The sequence below is a fragment of the Rhyacophila brunnea genome, unplaced genomic scaffold, assembly GCF_057557595.1.
Source record: "Rhyacophila brunnea isolate RB1 unplaced genomic scaffold, BYU_Rbru_1.0 scaffold_20, whole genome shotgun sequence".
Lineage (NCBI taxonomy): Eukaryota > Metazoa > Arthropoda > Insecta > Trichoptera > Rhyacophilidae > Rhyacophila > Rhyacophila brunnea.
In genome coordinates, this window is record NW_028232860.1 from 32,523,010 (window position 1) to 32,543,795 (window position 20,786).

The window sequence follows — 20,786 nt, forward strand, 5'->3', positions numbered from 1 at the left end:
TTAATTTTTTTGTTGAATCATATAAACTTGACTTGACTAGCAAATAATACTGAAATGTCATTTTGACATACATATTGATTTCCATAGTAACGCACGTATATATTAATAATTTAGTTGCTAGGACCATCCGCTTAGCAACCAATAATGGTGACGAAATAACTTTTCATACAAAACAGAATTAACTGAAAACGAATTCAATTCTACTTAAAGATGGCTAAAAGTATTAAAAAATGCATTGGCATCGTGTTCTGATATATTCTAAAAGTTTCAAATGTCTAGCTAGTCGGGAAGTTAGTTAAAAATCGATTGCAAGGTTTGTACCGGACAAAGAACCACCGGATAAATAAGAATACGGGCTAAGAAAAACGTTGTAAAAATGGGATGTTTTAGCCGCCCTTGTTCATCAGACATACTGCACATATGGAATGAGGCAGCTCTGTCTACGATCGTCAAATTGCAAAAATAAATAAAATAATTATTTATCTTCGAAGCAAACATACTATGAATGGGCAGCGAAGAAAAATAAATAAATGAAGAGTTCTTCGCTACTGGAATTACAGGAAACTAAATAGAGATGATGTGGCGTCAGATAAAAATAGTTTGACAAACACTGGTCTAGGTATATGAAATGAAAGTGATTTATATATTACCTATAATCTATATTATATCTTCATATCTTTAAAATATTCAAAGTTTTGTTGTTTATTTGCACGGAAACTGTTTTGGTCACATTGCGTAATGTTTGTATGGATAAATGTGACAACGAATGTCCTTTCTATACGTTTGATTTGAGAAAAAAACCTATTCGAATTTGAAGGTCAAAAATTTAAGTAAATGTCATACGAGGTAATTTACCTGTTAATTTGAAAACATGCGTTGTATTTTAAAAACATAAATCATAATAATTGAAGACCATTACAAGATTAATAACAATGGCCTTCTAAAATATGTAAGTGTCATTTTGTTCTTCAAGGTTCTGTATTTTAATAATGAAGTAGGTGATCTCAACAAAGTATTTATTATAGTACATAATTAACACGTTGATCGCCATGGGGGTCACCGGTGACCGGCATTGGATTACGTTCAGGGGGCCATGGGGGTCACCGGTGACCGGCAAAGAAGACCTGTCTTAGAGTTGTTCTACAGCGCCGGCAGGCACGCTCGCAGTGCATTTTTCGATACGCGGTGACCGGCATGGCCCTTCTGTATATTACTGCCACTTGGCCTGAAAATATGTCTTCCCAGTCACAAAATATAGGCTCACTAATGTAAAGAATGTACATAATGAAAAAAAAAGTTTTCCTTTTAAATTTTAAATGTGTTTTTATTGATATAAAAATAAAAATTAAATAGATTATAAAAATGTAAGTTATAAAAAATATGTAAATAATAAAAAAATAGAATAACAAAAATGATTATAAGGTATGTATACGTATATTTCCAGTTTATGTGTATCCAGGTATGATACTACCCAATTTGAAAACTTTTATTCCGTATTTGTGCCTTTTGTGTTTATTATACTATCTAAATCTAAATATAATTCGACCGCGAAATGGCACCATGCTCTCGTCAACACATATGGACAGGTGACCGGCGAAATGGCCGGCACGGCGCAATAGAATAAATTAACTTGTTGGCGCCGCGACGGACACATGTGGCCGGCACATCATAAAAACCAATATTTACGTAGAAAAATCATCAAAATGAAAAAAAAAACATTATATTCTTTCATAACCTATCAAATAATACCTTAAAAACAAATAATCATTTTTTAACTATTTTATGTAAAACTAGTTGGCGATCAATGTGTTAAGAACGCCGATCTGTAACTACCTGTCGACGCATCCAATACCTTAATTATTCATGAACCTAGTATCTATCTAGCAACCATGTCAAGAGGTTCAGCAGTTCATGGTAATGTATAAATTGGGTTAATCACAAGGGTTTAGGACGATTTGACGCCGGGACAACTGGACGCCACGCAATTCGAAAATAAATAGACGTTAGGTACTTATAGGTACTTAAAAAAAATATTTAACATTATTGTTTATATTTAAATTATTATATTATGATTTAATAGTCGGTGAGAATTTAAATATGCACACGTAAATAATGATTTACTCGTACATATGTTTAAGTTATTTGTATAAAAAGCTTTAAGCGTCAATTACATTGAGCTTCTTTACGAGCTGTTTGTTGACGAATTTAAAAGCGGGCGATTCAGCTACTGCGATTTTATGATTACACACAAAACTTTCAATTCGCTGAGAAGCCACAAGCCAGCGACTATTTTGACAGAGCGTAGTTCGTTTTTTTACCAGGAGGTTGCTACTGCGCAGACGCAGTAGGCCCAGACGCCGGCGTGTAGCGTGTAAAGTTGACCGGCTTTCAACTTTTCGGTAGAGTGTCTACAACCTGCTTGTTAGCTTGTTCGATGATTACACTGGGCGACTTTAGAGGCAGATTATAAATTCGCCAACAAACAGCTCGTAAAGAAGCTCAATGTAATTGACGCTTTAGGCATGGTAATTCTCAAACCGCAATAAAAAAAAACATTATGTTAAGAGTAAAATGAATTAAAGCTACTAAGTAGTAGATATAAACTGATTAAAATTCCTCGTCTACGTTCTGTATACGTGTCTACAACAGTGCAGCGTCCAATTGTCCTGGCGTCCAGTTGTCCATTCCCAATCACAATGATGTTGAAGAGAACTTTTGTGTACCTATAGAGATGGAGCGTAATATATGATATTCCATTTACATTTCCAGATCCTCCATTATCGTGAATATTATGTTAAATAGGTTAAGATTATAATTACTTCTATTAATTAAAAATACTATAACATAAAATGGGCCAACAAACCCATTCAGAAGATGTAATTTAGATGTAATGTAATTTATATTTTCATTCTCTTATAAGTAGGTACTATATACTGTGTCCAAAGTATTTTTCATAAATGTATTTAATATTTAATTATCATGCTTTCTGTACTCGCTTATTTTCGGGATCATCACGTATTGTTTAATTTTATATTCAAATTTCTTTATTTTACATAATTATAATGAACATAACAAATTATAAATTCAAAGCGTTTACGACATGACATAAAATACAGAGAAATGTGAGTTAATAATACAAAATACAATAAGTAATAAAATAAGAAAAGAAATAAAAGTAGATGGAAGCACACAGAGTGAACTATTGATAGACCCTATCTTAAAAACTTATAAAACAACGTCCACCTAAATTCACGCTCACGGAAGTGGAATATATCAATATTTGAAGCGATTTCATTAAACATGGATATTGCTCTCCCAATTGGCATCACTAATGGCAGGTTAGTTCTGCACCTTGGGAGAACAAACAACGGATGCCCTCGATTCCTAATTTATATTAACATTCTGTTATTATGTGAATGATCCTGTCGGTTGATCAAATTTTAAATAAACGAGGCGTCTAATTCTAAAAAGCGATAAGTCCACATTTGGTCAAAATCGAGAAAAAAATACGCACGTATTCTTTGTATAATTTTACACAATATGTATTGATCTATAAATTCCAAAATGCGACATAACCCTACGAAAAAAATATTTGAAGTCTCGATTTATTACAAAAAGCGCCAAGTCCGTGTTTCATATTATTTAAAGCTTGATTGATTTCGCGTGCGTTTAAGTCAACCAATAAGGGAAGGTTCAATATTGAAAAGGGCGTCTCCCATACTGTAGCATCTGGTAAACTCATGACAGTGCCACGGAAATATGTGCCTTATGCGGAGTAAATTAAAAAGTGAGATACAAATAGCGCTACGTCCAATTTTATTTTGCCTATATTTATAACATTTAAGAGTTTATCGGCTAAAACAAATTGCCATTTGGTTCTAATTTTGACATAGAATACAATGGAAAAAATAATCTCACGTTAAAACAAATAATTAAAGCATGAAACATAAAAACCTTGTTTCCCGAAAATTTTGAATTGTAGACTTGTCGCTTTTTGTAATTAGACGCCTCAAATAAAGAAATCAACGTTACTTTGTATAATATTGTATTTTACTATGTATCCTGGAGCATTGGCCAATACCTGCAATGCCACAGCCCACAATACTATTTTCTAAACAAATAAATCTTTATTCATAAAATTATTGAATGTTTAAACTTTAAACTAAGTTCAACGGTTTATTTTTTCGCAGATTTCCCCAGCATTAAATTCCATTGCATTTCAAAAGAAATCCTTCGTGTATAAATAAATGCTTAATAAAATGACGAAGAATTGATTACACATGGGCAACATGATAATATTGTATGACCATGACGTGACCAAAATTCAGAGCAACGAGGAAAAAATTGGTCTTAAATACGTGTGCTGGGAATTTTTTGTAATTACCACATAACTTTTTTAACGAATTGGATTTTGCCAACAATGGAAATTTTATTTAATGCAATGGAGAAAGTTTTGATCAGTGATATATGTACAGCAGACAACTACTTATAATATAACAGTGGTACATTGCTAAATAAATAAGTCCTGCTGAGCTGATCTATTTAAATATTCTAAGATATTGATTTATTTATTATCTACTGAGAATTTTCGATTTTATGAAACAAATTTGAACAAAATATCGCTGCTTCAGTAAAAGGGTAGGTACACTTTTGTCAAAATGTCAGTTTTGACCAGGGAACTCAGAAATAATGGGAACTGAAATACACAACGGGTAAGGCGATAGCAGGTAACTGACTCGAGTAAGGAAGAATGCGGGTTAAACTTACACTCGTGTCTAGAATACGTTTTACGTCGAATACTGAAAACTTCCCTCGGTTTATGCATTTACGCTCATTTAATGTTGGTGTATTACACACACTATTGCACGTGCATAATGCGTGCTTCATTTTCGTAGGACACTCACACATTCAAAAGCCTGCTTCACCCTGCGGCGTATTGAATATAGCATATTGGTATTCTATTTATTATCTGTTCTGTGGTTTTGACTTATGACTTACAAAATATGGAGAGCCAGTTGAAGTTTCTGGATAAGGCTGCACTATTTTTGTAGAAAATTATTTTACCATACTATTTCAGATAAATTTGTATGACATCAACATGAATATCAAAGGAGTACCTATAATTATTGTTTTAGTGTAATACTACACTTTATCACATAAATTGATTTAATTAAAATATGGGAAGGAATTTAATGTGGTTTTTTATAATATCCTTTAGATAAAATGTTATTTTTTTTAGGATATTTACAAAATAATAATATATACTTAAATACTTTATAAATATATCTAATTACTTTCTTATTGGTATTCAAAAACTTTGACAGTCATTTTCTTCAAACAGGTTTTTGTCAAACAGTGTATCCTTGTACTGAGGTAGGGATATGTACTTATGTCCTGTGAAGTGTAAAGAGGGGGGAAACTCTGCGACTTGTCGGCGTAGTGGGCTCTGGCTTTAAATCCTTTTATTTGTATTCATATATTGTTAAGTTCGTTATTTATTATTTTCATTATAATAATACTTAAAATTAAGAAACCATTCAAATTCTTTCTTAAATATGGTAAATAGTTACTTAGATTTTGAAAAAATCGTTACATATTCTTATTACGTCAAATATGTAGACTTGTAGACAATAATTTGGGTACCTACAAGTCTGTTACTGAAAGCCAGGTGGGAACTGCGGCAATTTTCATTGCCGATTTCGGCAAAATTGATGAATTCAAGAATAATAACTAGGCTTAGGATTTTTAGGTGCTAAAAATGAATAATATGTACCTAAAATATGTAGATATAATTGGAAAATATGTTATTAAAATTTCATAATTATGTGCTAAAAAACAAAAATAAATGCTAAATTTAAGTACTTAAGTACATATTACAATAAATCATAAACCTATATGTATTTAAACAGTTTAGTTTATTATTTATTCACAAACAGAAAACGCTTTATTATCTGCAATAAATAATAAAATAATGCTTCAAATTTTCGAAAGTGAATCTTTGACGATTTGATCCTAGCAAATTTTTATACATGTAAAAACTTCTTTCCATTTTTACAGATGTTATTATTGCGTATGTAAATGAAACTATTTCTGAAGTAGAAAAAATTTAAACATCTGAGGCATCTGATGGATTTTCCAAAACAGCTTTAATATTCTACAGCGTTTGTCCAGTATTTTTATTTAAAACACTATTTAATTTTGTACTTATTTTTATTCCAATTGGTCCAGGAAAATTTTCTTATTTTAGCAGCAGTATTGTTTAAAATATTAATTTACTCCACTAGTATTTCAATTGTGTTAATTAATTTTGTGTTTATGTGAAAATAATATGTTCTTAAACCTAAAATATGTAAAAATATGTAATTATACAAAAATATTTAAAAATAGGGCTTAAATGTTTCAAAATTCTCTGAAACAGTTAGATATTTTTGATATTTTGTTGTGGGGCCGCTCAAAAAAAATATTTAAATACCAAAGAATCCTAAGCCTAATGATAACATAACCTAATAAATAATCCAGTATATCGGCTATTTTTAAAAGTTGTTTGCTGCTGGCTTCCACTGAATAGACAAGAACCATAATTTGTGTACTCATTAGTCCTACGCTTAATTATACTATATAAGTACTGTCACCAGACGAAAAAACCCCTGGTCCGCAGTTTCAAATCACACATCCACAACCTAATCATACGCCCTTGTGTTAGGATTTGCCTCCCCTGATTTACGAAATAACATCATCGCAACGCACTTCGACAGGCGAAAGCGGGGCCGAGTACCTGATCATTTTTCTAAGAAATTTCAGGCGACCTTGAATACTGACCGCCGCCCAGGCAGAGTTAAACATTTCTCGAATAACCCGCGCCCCTCTGCCCCTCTCCTGAGTAGGATGGACCCGCCAAAAAATTAAAGATGCTTTTGAAAAATAAAATCAGTTGAGATTTACCCTACAATGAAGTGACAACACAAAACGAGTGTTACGCCGGCGCGTAGCGTCACCCGCGGGAACCGCATAATCAACCGTGTTTCTAACCAATTACTAAATCTATGTTTGATTATCGGCCAAGATTGCGACGAATATTAAAGTGCCCGCGAAACTAAATTAAATAATGTGCTCAAACACGTGTTCCCATATAATGTGACGACTGTGCGATAACTAAATCTAAGACTCCATTAAGTGTAATTAATAATGTAAACTAATCGATGTCCACCCTAATGTTATTACAACCCACGCTTGTATAATTTAGTGTGATTAAATATATCCTCTGCGCGGAGGTTTTGAATCGAAGTTTCTGTGTTATAATTTTGTCCTGATGTCCACACAACCCTCAATCAAGGTGATACTCGTGAAGAACGCCGCCAGCATAAATGTGAGTTCTCCACCCCATCCTTCTCGGTATCAGTACGTATGTACAGTATTAATAATATACTTGAATGAAGTGAAGTGAAGCTAATTATGCGGCCTTCCGACATGAATAGGTTCCCCAACCCCGGAGTAGGCCGTAAGATTGTAGAAAGTTTGGGGTTTTCCACAGTAAAAAATAAAGCAATGTTTCAATGTTACACGGTGATTCACCTAAACACACACACACACACACACACACACACAGCGAAACTTCAGTGACGTCAAAGTGTGGTTCGGTGCTGAAGGAGATGATTGTTTTTATTTAGCGTAGGTACTTCCGCGGTGATTTGACCGTATCTTTTACGGGTTTACTCCATGTGACAGTGAATTTAGATAATATCAGTGCTATTCAACTGTACGCGAGAGTTAAATTAGGTTTAATTAGGTACAAAGTACATAATAATAAGGATCTTTTGAAAAATGGATATACAGTCGAACTTGGTTATTACGAAGAAGATGGGACCGACTGAATTTGCTCGTTATAAGCATTACTCGTTATATCGTTATATAAAATGTTCCGCGCCACGTTCTATTTAAGCATAGAACAAAAAAAAATCTGAATACTACCGTAAAACTCATCTCATCATAAACTACAAAAGAAGTTGTTCATTGTAATAATGAAGTGCTGAGCCGCCGGCGCTGGTTAGTGCCTACTGACTTTTTACATGCAATTTCAACCATATGCGTGGATACTTTTTAAACGTTGTCCAGGTACTTAGACACTTAACTAGTGTCATAAACGTGATCCGATACCGGCGGCATCGGTCTAGTTAACTTCCCGGTCGGATTTTATTGCTTAGGGCCGAAAATGTTGTTTTTAAACGATCGACACATTAACAGTTTTGTTCGGTATACCAGAGAAGTAGGTCGTTATAAAAATGAATAAATGTATGGAGAAAATCGTAAACTAAAACGTCAACGAATGTTTCCTCATTGCATCCGAGATCTCGCTATTTCCGTGATCGTAATAACCAAGTTCGACTGTATTTCTTATTAGAATTACCATTTAGTATGATACGATGACATAGTAGTTTTCTCGAAAGACTCAGAAGACCCCCAAAGCAGAATGCAGGAACACGATGAAGTAAGCCACAAAGTAGGCTTGAAAATAAATTTATCAAAGACGAAAGTCATGTTTAACTGCTTTGCGGGACAAAAAAAGATCCTCATCGATGGCACTCAGCGCGAACAGGTGAAAAACTACATCTATCTGGGACAACAAGTGTCTATACTCTATAGTATAGAATATATACATGTATATTAATTTGATGAAATTGTTCGCAGAGTAAAGCTAGGCTGGAGTGCTTTTGGCTGCCTGAATAATGTCTTTAAAAGTGACCTCCCACTGTGCCTAAAGCGCAAAGTGTTCCACCAGTGTGTGCTTCCAGTGTGAAACATGGACCCTAAGTAAAAGAGAGATCCAGAAACTTAAGAGTAGCACAACGTGTTATGGAGGGGTGCATGCTGGGCATAAGGCGAAAGGAAAAAAATAGGAATGAGTGGATAAGGGAACAGACAAGGCTTTGCGATGTAATAGAGTTTGCTAAAAACCTCAAATGGAAAGAGGTACAAAACGTCCTGCTGTAAGTACGTATTATCGCGACCATAACAAAAAAATGCACATGTAAACACGTATTATCGCGCAAATTGCAAGATTGCGTGCATGAATCAAAAAAGTTTAGAAGCTTCTGAATTTTACGCGACAATTGGACCGCGTAGTAAAACGATAGTAGCGAACCTGCTGGTAAACAAAACGAATTACACCACGCAGAGTTATTTTGAGGTTAACCGATTTTCACGACCTGTCAAATAGTATAAAATGACAACATCGCGTCTCGCTTACTCTTGAAGAATAAAATTGGTGAGGCAGTCAGCACTTTTACGTGTAAACATTTATTATCGCGATAGTTTAAAATGCACACTATTGGTGCAAGGTGCAATTAATAAATACATGGACGTGCATTTTGCGTAGATCGCGACTTTCTCGTGAAACATAAAATGGGTCGTATAATCAGCTTTACAATGAGTATCTAGAAAAAAGTTTTTTGACTTGTAAATAGTATCAAAATTACTGGACGATAATTTGGCTACGTGTACACGATCGCCACTTGAGGTAGCGACACGTCTCAACAACTGGTAGGTGAGCAGTGCGTATCCCACCAATGATTATTGCAGGGGGTTAGGTAGGTGTTCATTGCTGGCGGTGGTAGGCCGGGCACGAAATACAGTTACGTAATGTCTTGATTTATAATACAGTTGCAGAAACCCTGGGAAGATACAAAACAGGATATTGCCAAAACCACCTTCGTGTGGCCACGCGTTTTAATCAAATTAAATCGGCTTCTTTGCCTTAAAAAAACAATAAAATTTGAAAAAAAAAACAGCTGAATTATCACTGTCAATATTATTAAAACAACGCGGAATTTACTCATCACGCTTTGGCTATTTTGATGAATCATCAGAACATGAAGTTCCTTAACACTTCCAGAACATTATAGAATATAACTAAATATATAATTTGGAACACCTGAAACTTACCTACATATTTTTTCTAACTTCCCGACTAGCCAGACATTTGAAACTTTTAGAATATATCAGAACACGATGCCAATGCATTTTTTTTATTACTTTTAGCCATCTTTAAGTAGAATCGAATTCATTTTCAGTTAATTCTGTTTTGTATGAAAAGTTATTTCGATAACATTATTGGTTGCTAGGGGGTCCTAGCAACTAAATTATTAAATAATATATACGTGCGTTACTATGGAAATCAATATGAAATGACATTTCATTATTCAGTATTTCTATCAAGTACAAATTTTTTTGATCGTTTAAGCTAGTCGAGTCAAGTTTATATGATTCAACAGAAAATTTAAAAACGTTGTATATAAAAAGTTCTTTTTATCTTGTAATTATTTTGATTATTGTGTGTGGAATCTCGACAATTCCGTAATTCAAGTGGATCCATTTGGAAAACGCTACTGTATAATGTCACACTACCTAATCCTAACCAGTGGGGCCCACCACAGATTCTAGCCTGGGAGCCATGCCGCATACGTTACACATATGGATGCGGTGTCCAGGAGTATATAGGTCCGGGATCTTCGAATAATCACTTCCACTAAAAACTATCCTAACAGAAATTCTTGGTAATGCATCGGAATGATCTATTTAAATCATCAAAATAGTTTTTCCACCACTCGTAAGATTATACAACTTTTCGTTGAAATGTTTTTCGCTTATAAAACATATATATATATGCTAATTAACGGCCCACGTGCCCTCGTAAATATTTCACTATTATAATGTAAACATTAATTTTACATGTACCGTTTAAAAAAATCGGTTAGGTACATGTTTAAACACGCGCGTTAACATGATCTTACTCCCTACTTCAGTTTTAGTTTGTCAATTTATGGTTACGGCCGTATGTTGTAGCTTAACCACTGGGGAATGCCAAAAGAAATGGCGTATTTCAAAAAAACACTACCTTATTCTTAGGTCAATAATTATTATAAAGCAATGATTATTCGTAGGATGTTGATCACACTTGAATGGTCAAAGACATAGCTTATAATTAGTATCTTTAGAATTATCTTCAAATGTGTTAATTTTGCCGATCTTTTGAATAATAAAATGCCTAATTCTTGTAAAATTTGGGATCACAGAGATTATCAATATAATTTTTTATCGTAAATATTTTACTAAAATTATCTCGTCATTAATTATACTAATGGTTTTATAAATGCGTTAAAAAATTAACAAATGTAAAAAATCTTAACACCACTGCACATTCATGTACCGAAATATGACTATATTCTAAAACATTAGAGCGAGAGGTTTAAAAGAATACTATTTTATGTAATAAAAATACTTTATGCAGTCATCAAATACTTAAAATAAATATAAAGGATAATAAGGCTTCAAAATTATATAAATAGATAATGTACAACTTTTAAGGAATGTCCAGGATCATGGTTTGAAAATACAAAAAAAACTCAATTTTGACCTACGACGAGCATGTCCCCCCTTAAGCCATGCCTAAACCAAACTATATATAAACAAATTATTCTATCGATTCTATCTCTCGGGTAATAAATGTAAAAAATCTTAACACCACTGCAGATGTATGTACTGAAATATGACTATATTCTAAAACATTAGATCGAGAGGTTTAAAAGAATAATATTTTATGTAATAAAAATACTTTATGCAGTCATCAAATGTTTAAAATAAACATAAAGGATAATAAGGCTTCAAAATTATATAAATAGATTATCTACAACTTTAAAGGAATGTCCAGGATTATGCCCTGAAAATACAATAAAAGCTCTATTTTGACATACGTGGGGCCTTAAAATTTATTAAAAATAACAAACTTACATTACGTTGGCACTGTGATATAGAGGAAAACATGGCCGTATAATGTAAACAAACACACCATTGTATAAATAAATCATTGTTATAATGTCTTGTTCCGCGAATTTGGCGCGAGAAAAGGCCATTTACTAGGTACCCACTACATATTATAATTCTTTATCGTATTCTGGTAAAGTCACCTGTTATGGCAATATCTGTATAATATAAACTGTAGATCAGTGTTTTCTAAGCTTTTTGGACTATTTGTCGTTTCCAGTGACTTAATTGTCCGACGACAAGAAATCGGCGATAACAGCAAGTCGCTGTAGTCCCACGTAGAAGACTTCTAGTGATGTACCAAATGACATAAATATGGACGAAGCATCTGGAAAAAAAATGACATGATTTTTTGTCGGGTCTGCCGAATGGCATAATCTGTTCTAACGCCATTACAATAAAGTTGATAATGCTATAAATTCCCGATGCTTTTTGTCGGGTCTGCCGAATGGTTCGGTTCGAACGGGTTCGCTCAAATGAACATTGACACTAGAAACACTGTTCTAACGCCATTACAATAAAGGTCATATTGCTATAAATTCCCGATGCGTGATATCGCATAATGGAAATTGCGTGACGTCTACCTATACATGTGCGAATGTCGCCATGCGCGAATTTACTTGCTAGCTACTGTATTGAGTGCGTTGTCCATTAATAATGTCATTGGATATACCTGTCACTGCGGCAACGCGTGCTAGAGGCGTATTATAATGTATTGGCTCTTCTGCGATGCGACTCCTTTTCTTCTTCGCAATATACCAAAAGTTTACTAATAGTAATTATAACATCACTCACCGTTTTAGACATATTTTTATTATATAAATCTTCAAATTGATAGATCTGTACACCACGTCAGCGTAAAATGAAATGTTAAATTTAGGGCGTTAAATTTACATAAAATATTAATTTATTATTCAATTTATATTGTGCAGTTTTTAAACATTTTTAATTGTGGGTCAATTAAAAAATATTTTAATAATAAATGCGAAAAAAAATCTTATCCCACCTATTCTACGCATACATACTTATTGTACCTATACATCATTTTATATTTTTTTTATGAAATATCCATATGTTTTTGATTTCCACAGCGGGTGGAAAACATTGTCTTACAAGATATACTTGATCTGGACTAGGCTTTAGCTAGTTGGTCTTAGATACAAATTTTTCACTCCATCACCCGCCGCTTCACCACACCAGTTATGCAGGCGTGTACCGAGGCGTAACTGACGTTCGGCACCCTTCAAAGCTGTGCAGAGAGCGTCCCAGGAGCAACTTTTCAAGACCTCGGTTGGCGTACACTAGTGTGCGTGATTTCTGCTTTGATATGGGTAGTAAATTCGGTTCCATGACAAAACAGAACAACAATAAATATAACTATGACCTTTCAGGAAAAATATAAATTTAATATTGAAATTGTCCTATCTCTATTATGTTGATAGATTTTTAAAAGCACAGATTTTCAATACGCCATAATAAATCAAATTATATACCTAATTTCTGTATTCCTAATCGCTAGAAAGCCTCAAATAAACGGGACTTTGCCGACAAGCTTAGGATATCTCATCTTAATCAATATAATATGTTTAAAATGATTGGGTGACTAGGTACGACGAAATAATGACCTAACCTAATGTTGTTTTTATTTAATAAAACGCAATTTTTGTGTAGTACTTATTCCTACAGGGACATTTTCAACTGAAATTATTCAGTTGAAAATGTCCCTCTGAGGCGGACGAAACCGGTCCTAATCTATTGATTAAAAGTGGAATAAGTAATACACCAAAATTGCGTTTTATTAAATAAAAACAACAATACAATGCAGTTGCACCATGAATTGGCAGTTAACAAAATAAAAGAAATTAACCTAATTTAGCCTAAGCTAAATTAAATAGATTCCACAAAAAATAATGTTTCATTTTTCCCCTGGCTTTTCTGTATTGTCCGGTTACCGTAAATTCGATGAGAAAAGACCTTCTTGCTCTCCGTAAAATGCCGCAAACTTTTTGAAAGCTGAGAATTTTTTTCTCCTAGTCGCAAGTCACCAAGTCGCAATGGCCCGACCGGTCTTGGATACTATCGACAATCTATGCATCAGGCCCTAATCGCATGCGGAATGCTATATCACTCTCACTTATGTTTATATTTTGTTCAGACCTTGACTGTGGCCACTGGGCGTGACATATTGCGTGATATTCAATGGCTGGAACGGTGATGATGCTGTCGACAATTTTCCGTGATACGTGTTTAAATTCCGCACTCCTGATTGGAGGAGAAACCCCTCCCACTTACAGATTGGTCAATGTGAATTAGGCAGAAACAAGGGAATTATTTTAAAAACTGACATTTTCCATCTTCCCACTCTGTACATATTAGGCTATAATGATTTATGACAACACACGGCAGGGCAGGGTCAATCCACGGTCGTTTTTACGCGTCTTATAAACGCGACGGATTCTGTCAGGTATAGGTACCTTCACCGGTTTATCCATACAAAACATGACGCGATGTGCTGAATAATACAATAATCATCTCGATAATCAATCGATCTAGATCAATGGTTCACATGTGCGGCCACCAGAGGATTTTGCTGCGGCCACCAATATCATTTTCAGTATTTAATTTAATTAACTGGGCTAACGTTAAATATACGCATATTCACCAAGTACTTCAAAACCATTTTAATTTAATTTCACCACGGTTGAAAAATTTTGGTCGAAGTTATACGTTGACCACGAATCAAGTTAATTCAAAGAATTGGCAACAATTGCTTTATTAATATTGTCGATTTTTCCTACTACTGTATACTGTGAAAGATCATTCAGTGTAATGTACTTTATAAAAAAAATATCGAAGCCAGTTGACAGATGTAAACTTAGAAGCAGCCATGCGGCTCGCATTAGAAAATAGGAGTATTGAGTAATTTCCATTTGCATTATTTTTTAATAAATAGATATGTACTAAAATGTTCAAATGTCTTTTATTAAATGGACTTGTCTAAAAATAAATTGATCCATTTTTTTAGTAAATAAAATTTGGCTTTAATTTTTTCAATCATAGCAAAAGTGTAATTGGGTGCGGCCACCAGACGTTTCCATAGAACTGGCAATGTCAATGTCAAATCTATCAATAGCGGATATCAAATTGGCCTGAAGACACAGTTTCACACTGAATCGTGTATCGTTGTAGATAAACGATGTCTTTAACAAGTTCTTGTTGAATATGACTGACTCAAAAGAAGAATGAGTCACAAGACGTTTGTTTTGATTAGGTAAAGCTGCCGACACTTACAATAATATCACTCAATACAAAGAATTGTGAGATGATATTATCTTACTTATACAGAATGTTGTAGATTTGTAAATGATATTTTACAATTTACATTTAGGTAAACGATTAGATTTTTTTGTGACGTTACACGCATTACATTAAATGCATGTTACTGCCCTGTGTATGACACGCCGATACGCCAGAAAAACTGCACAGCTTCGCCGATTCAATTATACCGAAATCAGCCGCATAACGATCATAAGAGTATCGCGAAAGAAAACGTGCAAATGCACATTAAAAAAAAACTTTAAAAAAATAGCACCCCTTGATGCTTGCAAGGTATATTTTGAATTAAGTATATTATACTTTATGTATGTTATTAATATTAATATTATCGACCGAAGGTACTTGATGGTATTTGAATTTAAATTCTAATAGATTTAAGTTTTGTACTATTCCATTTGAGTCGTTTTTTGCGACCTGGGTTTCGCCTTTCGGCATCTTCAGGCACTGTGTACACTCACCAATAGGCAAACACGCACTGACAGTGTAGTGACTGTACAAAACTTAAATCCAGTATAATGTATATATTATGTATATTTAATAACTATAATTTATGTCTCGTATAGGTATTTGTCATATACCTATGTACACCATTTCTGTTAACTTCTGAATTCTGTCAATTGAGAGACAATTGCTTTGAAAAATTGAAGTTACTGGTAAGTTGTCTCAACGATTTTTAGGATTTGGGTACGCATTTTGATGTTTTAAAATTGTTCTTCTTCGTCGTGTTGGGTCTTCAATAGCTACAATATGTAGCTCCAGAATTTGGCGAAGGCTACACAATTTTCCTCGGCTTGTAGGATCTCGTCGAAATTGCATCTTACTGGGCATGCCTTGCATGAAAATTGGTGCTCTATGCTTTGCATTTCACGGCACTCGCAGGTTTGGTCATCGGAGAACCCCCACTTCACAATGTTGTCTTGGGTGCGCCCTACCATGTGAACTTTAAAATTGTCCGGTTCTCGCCAATATTTTAGTTATAAAGTCTACTTGAACTTGCTAACAATTTTTAATAAACTATTTCTTTTATTCAAATGAATAATTCACAAGATTTTGAGAATGTGACATTCCAAATATTGACTATAATGACCATAACTTGAAAACACTTCAGATATATATATATATATATTTTTTTTGACCATTTTCGAACCTGATAGGATCATATGGGCATCCACAGAGTGGAGGTTTGTATTGACAGATTTTTTTTTTTTACGAGAAATGAATGTCAGCCACTTGCTCAACCTATTAGGTCCATACCCTGACACACACAAATTGAAAAACAATATGTGTGCCAAACCCAGGATTCGAACCAGGGACCCACGGCTTTATAGTCCAACGCTTAAGCCGCGCGACCACCGTGGATGAAATGATGAGATGAAAAGATATATACCCACTAGAAAAAATCATATTAAAATATTGGCTAGAGCCGGACGTCGGTTAGTAATTAAGGTAATTAATATTCCTTGATTTGATACACAAAAACCGATAGTTAATAATAACACAATTTGATAAGCATTTCATGTATAACCTACTAGTTTAAATTATCGTTATTAGATAGGAGTCTCGTAGCAAGATTGGCGCGACACCGATGGTTATACGGGTTCAAATCACGTCGAGGTTCGTGTTTTTTTCAAATATGATTTTTTATAGTGGGTCTATATCTGAAGTGTTTTCAAGTTATGTATGTTCGATATTTGGAATGTTACATTCTCAAAATCTTGTGAATTATTCATTTGAATAAAAGAAATAGTTCCTTCCTAATTGTTTTTTTTATTGAATAGGTAGGTACATCATTTAATTTTTTTTTTTTCCCAGATTTGAAAAAAAAGTATATTTATATAGGTAGGTAGGTATTAGGTAAGGATTTTAGGACACGCTGTTTTTCGTCGGTCAACGCTAAAGTAAGTAAAGTGGCATAAACAAACAGTACATCCACTGATATCTGGGGAAACACAACATTGCATCACAGTAGGCAAGCTGTCAGCTGCCGTCAATGCAATCGGCAGCGAGCACTTGCGACTTGACTCACTCAACTGGTCAACCTTACTGGAAATCGGAGGAATCAAACAAACTTGAAATTTTTAATTCAGTTCAGTTCAAGCCGCGTAGTAGGTCGGACGCATTCGTTCTCTGCCCACTCATTTAAATTTTATTTTTATTCGATCGAATTTTCGGTGTGCTTACGAAGTGTTTTCATAATAGTATATCGTCAAAATACTATAAATAATAAGTAATTAGAAAAAAACTATAATTCAATAACACAATAGTGATGAAGTGATCTAACCCACAATATGTAAATAACAAAATGTATCTTATCACTTGGTATTCATCACAGACGTGTTTACATACATTTTAAGAATTACTTAAAACCACCACGTGAACGCTGAATTTCTTGAACAGTGTAAATAATTGAATGTAATTAAGTACCTAGTTGTGTTTTGTCAAATGTTTTCTTAACTCAATATCCAGTACCTAGCGGTGGCGAAGGTTGGAGGTAGGCTGTTAAGATCCGCCATAAATAGTGTACACTAAATATTGTCAGTCATAGGTATTTGTTTTCAATAAAAATACGACTACAATTTACAGATGCTGTGGGTTATTTTTTTTAAATTCAATTAAACACTGCGAAAACCAAGCAATAATAGATAATAGTCAAAAAATACTCGTCTACTTATAAAATATCTAAAATTATGCAATTAAATTATACATAACTTTGAATATTTTATAGATAGAATAATATTTTTTATCTATTACAGCTTGGTTTATGCAGGGCGTAATGAATGCAAAAAAAAACCAACAATGTGTGTAATATGTATTTTTAATCCAACGAAAAAAAATAACTATGAATGAAAAAGTGTGCACAATTTTGTCGTATCGCCCAAAATATACCAAAACTATGAGGCAGGGTTTAATTGACTTTTAAAAACTAACCAACACCATCTGTAAATTGTTGACTTAGTTCAATGAAAACAAATACGTATGACTGACAAAGTCCATTGTAGACTATTTATATCGGATCTCAACAGCCTACCTCTATCCTTCGCCACTGGTATGTATTTAAAACAAACGTCAACAATATGACAGGTTTCGTGATAGTTTGGTTACACAAAAGATGAATAGTACTAACCCACAATTAGTCAATAAGATATTGATTTCTAAAACTTTCATTTTAATGTGTGTATACTTATGCAGGTACTTCTGCTGTACATACCGACAGTGAGTGTTACTGCTGTACACAACGACAGTTAGTGACAATTAAAATAAACTGATAATTGATGACACTGATAAAGTGATAAAAAATCGTGACACACACGAGTTGTCATAATATGGACACACGATACCGTAATGTAATATTTAAAAAATATTTGTATTTGACCATATATTTTTGCGATCATTCCGCTATTATTGCTAGTATTTTCCCCGATAACTTCCATATATATTTCAGATATGTTTCACTTGCGTGAGGTGAGTTTAGACGGACGCTATTTTATGAATTCCTTACCTCACTCGCTGTACTTCCTTAATGTACTATTCATGAAATTGCATGTTATATTTGTCTCGTTATTATTTATTATTACTTATTTTTGTTTAAACTTCGGTTAATTTATATTATTTATAAATACGTATAATTTCATTTGAATAATATTACTTATTTCATGTAGGATATTTTCGTGTAGTTTTGTTTTGTTACCGTTTTAAGCGTTGAACTTGTGATGTTTGTTTCATGTAAATAAATAAATTATAAATTCAAGACATTCACAATATCACACGTAAAAAACAAAGAGATACCTATGTAACGGTATCAATAATATTTATATGAAAAACAGCAAAGTGCGAACGCAATAAATCATTCTTTAAATACTTTCATTCGGTATATACCTATTATGTTTTACGAAATACGCGCTGAAATGTTTTTGTTGATTTTTAGAGGTCACTAAAGCACGACCTTGCATCTCAGTAAAGGATCATATATATCGATATTATGAAGTCACGCCAAAAGGAGAAGGGATTTGTAGGAAATGTGACGTCAAAAACCAACAAAATATAATGTTACATAATTTGAAAACACCTCAGAGAAATATAATTATAGCCAATAGAAAAAAATCTATTTGACAAAAATACAACGCCAAGCGGGTTTCCAACCCGCGCCCGCTGGATTCGCGCCAATGTGCTTTACCAACTAAACTACGTGCATCCTATCTAATTGCGACAGAATTAATTTGTAGTTTTTTAAACTTTTCTGAAGAGCTTAATAAATTGCGTTATTTTAGGGCATTTAGACAGACGGCTTTGTATTTCAAACCAAAGTATAAATTACGATAAGTAATTAATAATTATCAACCGGTGTTAGGATCTCTCCGTTTTACAACGTTTTTCTTAGCTCGTATTCTTATTTGTCCGGTACAAATCTTGCAATCGATTTTCTTCCCGACTAGCTAGACATTTGAAACTTTTAGAATATATCAGAACAAGGTGCCAATGCATTTTTTATACTTTTACCCATCTTTAATTGAATTCATTTTCGGTTAATTCTGTCTTGTATGAAAAGTTCAACACCATTATTGGTTGCTAGGAGTCTGGGGTCCTAGCAACTAAATTATTAATATATACGTGCGTTACTATGGAAATCAATATGACATTTCAGTATTAATTCTATCAAATACAATTTTTTTTGATCGTTTAAGCTAGTCAAGTCAAGTTTATATGATACAACAGAAAATTTAAAAACGTTGTATATAAAAAGTTGAAAATTATTTGCCGTTTCGCTGAAGTATGCTCTTAAAGAACATGTTATTTTCAATAATTAAATACGTTTGTCTTCTAATATTATGGATTAAAGTTTGTCACGTGAATACAACGTGATGTGTTCCTTAGTTTTACGGCCTAAAGTAATAAAGCGAACCCTGCTTTAAAGCTTCTACCCGGTAAGGAAAGCCCAACGAACAGATTAATAAGATATAAATGTGAAAGCCAGTTGTCTTGGAGAAAGGTTAGTTCTTAACCGGACTATTGTTATTAATCACATTAATTTTGTGTTTCCTGGCTGAAAGTTCGCAGCAAAAGTGACTCATTATGAGACTAATTGATTAGAATAGATATACCCACCATTTTGATGTTAACCAATGTTTATTATTAAACCAAACAAGACATTGTCAGTTATTTGGTTAACTGATTTCACGGACTTGGACTACGGATTAATAAACAGCGAAATTCCTATGGCGTTTGCCAACATAATAATAATATGTTATAACGTAAACAATAGACGGGCAATATGAAAATAGTTGCATCTCCCACGCTTTGAATTTTCGCGCGATTTTATAGGCAAATAATACAACATTAATTTCATGGCGAACGGGTTTATAACTAGGAAACACTTAATTCGTATACTCCTACTATAACAAACTGCACCTTATTTTCAAAAGTCACATCTTTTAATAAATATTAATAAAAAAATGGCTTTTCTTCCGATAATTAGATGCATTTGTAAGTTTAAAATTTAATTTTGTCGCAATTGAGTATGGCAGTCGTAGCATAGTGGTAATGCACAGGGCGCGATACCCAAGAGACGCAGGTTCGATCCTGCCGGGTGTCTTACTTTTTTCAAAAAAGATTTTTTCTATTGGTTATATTTTCTC

The 20,786-nt window shown here is 33.6% G+C and overlaps 2 protein-coding genes across 3 annotated transcripts in view; one reads left to right on the forward strand and one right to left on the reverse strand.

Annotated features, from left to right (window-relative positions):
- Window positions 1-20,786, reverse strand: part of Coq6 (ubiquinone biosynthesis protein COQ6, mitochondrial) — an 89,359-nt gene that overhangs the window by 15,565 nt on the left and 53,008 nt on the right. The window lies entirely within an intron of this gene.
- The window catches only part of pyx (transient receptor potential channel pyrexia), a 52,154-nt gene continuing 48,606 nt past the window's right edge, over window positions 17,239-20,786 (forward strand). Inside the window, exon 1 of the mRNA XM_085948351.1 lies at window positions 17,239-17,551. The gene's annotated coding sequence lies outside the window, so the exon portion shown is untranslated. The remainder of the gene's footprint in view (window positions 17,552-20,786) is intronic.